This window comes from Penaeus monodon, chromosome 26, assembly GCF_015228065.2.
Source record: "Penaeus monodon isolate SGIC_2016 chromosome 26, NSTDA_Pmon_1, whole genome shotgun sequence".
NCBI classification, from domain to species: Eukaryota; Metazoa; Arthropoda; class Malacostraca; order Decapoda; family Penaeidae; genus Penaeus; species Penaeus monodon.
Window position 1 is genome coordinate 17,893,278 of NC_051411.1, and position 6,850 is coordinate 17,900,127.

The following is a 6,850-nucleotide window of genomic DNA, read 5'->3' on the forward strand; positions in this document are numbered from 1 at the left end:
GCATCATGGAGATTTTCCCTCTTTCTGGGGGACATATTAACATCTACGTCAGGAATTACATTGTCATTGCAAATATAATCTGCAGCTGGGGATGACAGGTTGCTGAGGCCGGTGAAAGGGGATCGCATTGTGTACCAAGTAGATCATTAAGGCATTAGTTAATGGAATATTTTGGGTATAAAACACAGGATTGAATTTCCCTTTTCCAATAGCCTTGTTTTTTATCCGTCTTTATTCTTCTTTCTGCTACTTTTTTGTTTTTTATGTTATTTTACTTTTATTTTTATTTATTTACTTATATAGTTATGTCCACTTTCGGTAAAGGAAGAAATCCGTCACTGTTATTATCTTGTATCCCCGCAAACAGTCCTGTGCGATTAGTAGCAAGTGCTGGGGATATTAAAGTCGACTTCAGGCGGCAGTATTTGACTGATGCCAGATACATTGCGCCTGGGAAGAGGAATTAGTTTCCCCGGAAAATGGGAAATGGATAACCGATGCAAATGTTGCCACAAAGTAATTCTCAGACAATATTTTTGGACGACTGATGCTTACTACATCAGGTGGCTATCGGAATATTTTCTCCTTCCTCTCTTTCTAACTTTGTTTATCATTGATCTATACTTTTTTACCTATTAATATTTTTATTTATTTATCCTGTCTATATTTTTCAAGTTTTATACTTAGAGTGAACAAACTGCGTGCCATCTGTACGCTGTTAGTGTCGGCGTGGCGTGAACGGCTGCCTCCGCCAGGCGACTCCGCCATCAAAATTCAGTCCTCGAAGTTCATCGAGGGCGGTCCGCTATTGCTGCGACACTTTACGTGATCCTCGCAGCTCTGCTCCCCAGATCAGCAGGTTCAGCAATATATCCCCTCTACTTCAGAGCGCTCATTCCTTCAATAATTGGGTGACATCTGCGCCCCTTTCGCTTCACGTGTTTGTCATGCCCGTAATCCAGGCAACTCGAGACACTCGAGAGAGGTGCCTGAGAGGGGAGCAGAATGATAATCTCACTTCTTGATCACTCTTGCTGGCTTTGCCATTTTTATATTTGCTCGAGGATTCCCTGTAGTTGCATCGTCTTTGTTCTTTGTCCATAGTGCGTTGCATGGTAAAAACAACTGCAACATGTAGTCGGGATAGCAATGTGTTTTATGGTTAGTGCGTGTTGCTATCATAGGATTTGCGTGTACTCTGTATGCAACGCCTTTCTTCACGCTCTTATATAAGCATAAACACACGCCCTAACAAGCTCCCTCGTGCATACATATGACCTTTACGAGTCACACATACTTTTCCACCTAAGAAATATATATACACTCAAATACACATACACATACTCCGGCGGTTCACCTTCCGGTGTAGTGGATGAGTGACGTCAGACTGTCCACGACCCCTTGAGTGCTGAGTCAATATTGTTCATTCACGTTCTCTGCATCTTCAGGGGCACGTGGTAGGCGTCCGTCACGTACACCTACCTGTCTCACATCTGAGCGTCTACGTCTCTGTTTTCCTCGACCTTGCTAGCGGGAACGATTCAAAATCAAACTGATGCTAGTTATTGTGTGCTTCTTTTTGTTCTTCAATCGAAAGGGCCCGACACTAGGCTCGGGTCTGAAGCTGGATGAAAAGTTGCCGAAGAAAAGAAAAAACTTTTCTTTCTCTGAGAAATATACAAATGAATACATTTTGGCAGATGCCACTGGACTTTTAACATTTAGAAAACATAATCTTTCTTTTCAGCTCCTTCTCTCTCGTAACAATCTCAGATTATTAATATTCATCTGTGCAGATTATTAATATTCATCTGTGCAGATTATTAATATTCATCTGTGCAGATTATTAATATTCATCTGTGCATATTATTATGCACAGTACAGTGGTAACGTGTCGGCCTCTCATCCGAGGGGTCGGCGGTTCGCGCCCCGCCCAGGCGCGAGAAGTTGCAATTGTCGCCCGGAGGTTACTGCTGTGGCTGGGCACCACGGCGGGTAAGGACTCGGTTCAGCCGAGTCAACACCAGCTCAGCAAAATCAAACAGACAGTATGTCACATCAAGAATATTCATTGCAACAAATGGAATCAAAACCAAACTTTTAAACTTTAAACTTTAAAACTGTGCAGATTGTTAATATTCATTTGTGTAGATTATTAATATTCATCTGTGCATATAATTAATATTCATCTGTGCAGATTGTTAATATTCATTTGTGTAGATTATTAATATTCATCTGTGCAGATTATTAATATTCATCTGTGCAGATTATTAATATTCATCTGCAAATGCTTTCGCTGGTTTGGTGAAGGTAAAATATACTTACCATTAAAAAAAAAATCTGTAGTGAGAGCAGTTTTATTTCATCGTAAAATACAAATGCACAAATCGGCCAACCGACCAAATATTGGACTGGCAATGTAATTTCCTTCCTAATGCAGTTTGCCGAGCTCCCCGACCCCTTCCTTCCTTCCTGGCCTCTCCATTCCGGGAATCCCTGTCGGCGCCTTATCAGCCAGGCGGGCAGACGGGCGTCGCGTCGGGAGGATGAAAGGTGTTGGAGAGAAGTAGTCCTCCCCACCTCTTATCGCTCTGGCCGCCGCCGCCGCCGCCGTGCGCCTCCGCCTGCGCTGCGGGAGGTCGGCGTGAGGCAAGCGCGGCGTTCAGCGTTCGAAGGCTCACGGGAACTGGTGCGATAACGGCGGTATGCAGGAGGGCTGCGGGAGAGCGGGCTCTTCCACCTATAGAGCACACACACACAATACTTCCTGTGGACTTTGATAAGAATGAGCCACGCACGTGGGAACCAAGGAGTAAAGGATTTACCACAGCTGAAGTCCTTAAACTTCTGTGTTTAAAAGTGAAGGAAACGAATCTGAATATATATCTAATCGTTTAGTAAATCATCCCGAGACAGTTGGATGATTTGCTATTAATATGCATGTTGAAACGCAATTAGATGATTCTGCAACGTGTAAACCAAGAAAGTAAATCCGCTTCTCAAGACGCGGCTTTTCCGGATGCTGAAGACTCTTTGATGGGTTTCGAGGGAAGTCGTAATTCCTCCCCGATCTCCGGATCTGTCGCTGGGAAGAAGGGGTCATACTGTCAACGCCTGAAGGTCACTCAGATCAAGTGACCAGCAACGGTCTTTCCTCCGTATGATTGTTATAAATCTTAGGAGTGCATGATAATGAATGGGTTATAATAAAATCATTAAGTAGGAATATATCTCAATATGGATAAACCTGAAGAACTCAAAAAAGAAGAAAACTTTCCTTATTTCAACAAAATTGAAAATTCGACTCAACTTCTGCAAAACGATGTACTAGCCGATTTCCAGCACAGGGAATACATCACATCAATTCAATTCGAAGAGCAGGATGGAATTTTAGATAAGTCAGCCGAAAAAATCCAGCCATTGCACTATACACTAACAATAACAGACAAAAAATCGTTTCTATGATAAGATATATTAAGACACTTGCATTAATATAAACAGGGAATATTGACATCACACATAAACACACACACACACACACACACACACACACACACACACACACACACACATATATAATATATATATATATATATATATATATATATATATATATATATATATATATATTTTTTTTTTTTTTTTTTTTTTTTTTTTTTTTTACGGTAGGTTCATGTCTGAGCCGCCGTGGTCACAGCATGATACTTAATTGTGGTTTTGATGTTGTGATGCTCTTGGAGTGAGTACGTGGTAGGGTCCCCAGTTCCTTTCCACGGAAAGTGCCGGTGTTACCTTTTAGGTAATCATTCTCTCTATTTATCCGGGCTTGGGACCAGCAATGACTTGGGCTGGCTTGGCCACCCAGTGGCTAGGTAGGCAATCGAGGTGAAGTTCCTTTGCCCAAGGGAACAACGCACCAGACGGTGACTCGAACCCTCGAACTCAGACTGCCGTCGTGACAGTCTTGAGTCCGACGCTCTAACCACTCGGCCATCGCGGCCATATATATTTATATATATATATATATATATATATATATATATATATATATATATATATATATATATATATATTATATATATATATATATATATATATATATATATATATATATATATATATATAAATATATATATATATATATATATATATATATATATATATATATATATATATATATATCTATATATATATCTCTGTGTCTGTGTGTGTGTGTGTGTGTGTGTGTGTGTGTGTGTGTGTGTGTACACACACAAGCACACACACAACACACACACACACAAACATATATATATATATATATATATATATATATATATATATATATATATATATATATATATATATATATATATATATATATAGTGTGTGTGTGTGTGTGTGTGTGTGTGTGTGTGTGTGTGTGTGTCTGTGTGTGTGTGCGTGTGTGTGTGCACACACACACATGTATATATGGATAATATAGCATACATATTCCTATATAAAGGAGGGAATTTCAATAATTCCAGGGAAAAACAAAGAAAGTTTATGAAAATAGCCTGAAGACACATAATATACCTTTAGTTATCAAATTATATCGAAATAACCATTCATATTTTAACTGATATTATAAACAGGTAAAATAGCTTTTAGTTATAGCAAGGAATATAGCAATTCACAAACCGAAGCCAATTACAAAACAGCTCGTTAATCATCTTGATTTAGATAAAATGAAACACTAAATAGCATATAAAGATTAAGCAATAGAAAGTGAAACGAAAAGCGGTCAATGTTTTATAAATAAACTACAGACTATTTTTTCATACTACAGAAGGCTAGATTAATGAAGAACTAAATATCTACGTAGACAAGGCTCGAGAAATAAAAAGGCGAATAAATAAAGTCACAGAGAGGTTACCAGAAGAATTCATGTAGGTTTCAACCTTTTGCAAAATCCTCATTCTGAAGTAAGATTCACGTGTCCATAACATGCTTGCAGCGAACACTTTCATATCCGTGATGATGCCACGGCACCTGCACTGCCATTGTTCAGTCCTACTGAAAAATTGAAAGTGCAGACACGGAAGGGAAAGAGATCTTGATTTGGGCGTATGTCTATGTATTTGTGTGCAAGCACGCGCGCGTGTGACAAAAAAAAAAAAAAAAAAAAAAAAAAAAACATCTACGTAATTCGCCAGACATTACAATGACCTGATTGCATCAGCGGTTTATTTGATTTACGAATATCTGAGCCAAGTATTCTAGCGTGCGAGTAATCTTATCTGCTTCGTCATCCTTGAAAGCTATGAATACATCTCAGCATAACGGTCGATGATGTTCATATTGATAATGCACATTGGTATTGTATCACAGAATGGAAAAAGGCAACAACAACAAAACAACAACAATGGAAACTCTTAAGCAACAAAAGATACGAAAACTTCAGGAAGAATTCCTGGAAAAATGCCAGCCTCGAGAATAATCTCGTGCTGCGAATAGCAAACGAAAACACGCTTCTACTGAAGAAGAGCCAAAATTCGAACGCTGGCGGCGGCTTCGTCACATGCAACAAACCCGAATCCCCAGGACAAAGACGCCTCGGATGATATCTCCACGGGGTTAGTTAATTGGAAACCGGTGCATAATGCCTTTGGTTCTAAGTAAGCCAAGTGATAAATACGTTCGTGCAATGAATTGATATGCAGGATTTTAGGATACCGGTTTTTACTAGTAACATTCACAAAAATAAGACTTTTTTCTCTTTATAACAACAGAGGTAGACAGCTGAGTGTGAAATCTGGACTAAGGTCGTACAGAAAGGTTTACAGGTAACAGGGGAATTAACTGAGAAAGGATCAAAATGGACCATCTCATTATGTAATCTTTACTGTTGCTCAACGTACACACAAATTGGGATAATTTTAAGAAATGTGTATAGGACGAAGCTCTGAGACCCACGTTTTGAGGCTTTACAATAATGGCGCATAAAACTGTTTGCAGCACACGCTTGTACTTACGTGTTTCACTTTAATGTATTTGGATTTTGTGAAATCAGCCACAAACATCCTTACATAAGTCAAACCTCTATATTCAAAAATCTATCGTAGAAATGTTATAAAAATATCGTTCTGATACATTTTTCTTTCCAACAAACCACTTAAGCAACCTTAATAAATCGCATAGACGGTTATTCCAGGATTCTTGCTGTGTCACACTGAACATCTGTTTAACCAGCTCAGATTAGTTAGAAAATGAGCGAGTTTGAAAAGCAATTTTGCAAATAAAAAGGAAGGTATGACAAGCTTTGGCGGGATTTCCGCATCGCTTTCACCCTGAAGCTCTCTGTCCGCCCCTTATACTCTTCTCCCTTTCTCTCTCTCTGTCACTCTCTATCTATTTATCTGTCTATTTATCGGCCATCTGTCTGTCCGGCTCACACCCCCCCTCTCTCTCTGTCATTCCTTCTTCTTTCTTCCCCCTCCTCTCTCTCTCTCTGTCATTCCTTCCTCTTTCCTCCCCCTCCTCTCTCTCTTTCCTTTTCTCTCCCCCCCTTTCTGCATTATGTTAGCATATGTGTTTCTCTATTTTGTGAAATGAACTGTGAATATTCATACAGCAATGAAAGGTCTGAAAATTATATTTCTTAAGAGGAGAGCTGTGTTAGAAAAGGGTAATTGTGCTAAATCCTCTAAATTTACTTTTGGCCAAATATATGGTTTCAAACCTAATTCAACCTCACTCCCTCTCTTTCCCCATTTGTCACTTATAAAACACTCAACACTGAATCATATTGTGCTAACGATGAAGTCTCGCTAAACACAAGCGAATTTAGTTTGCACGCAAAGATTAACCAATGCTTTTGTCTCTACTG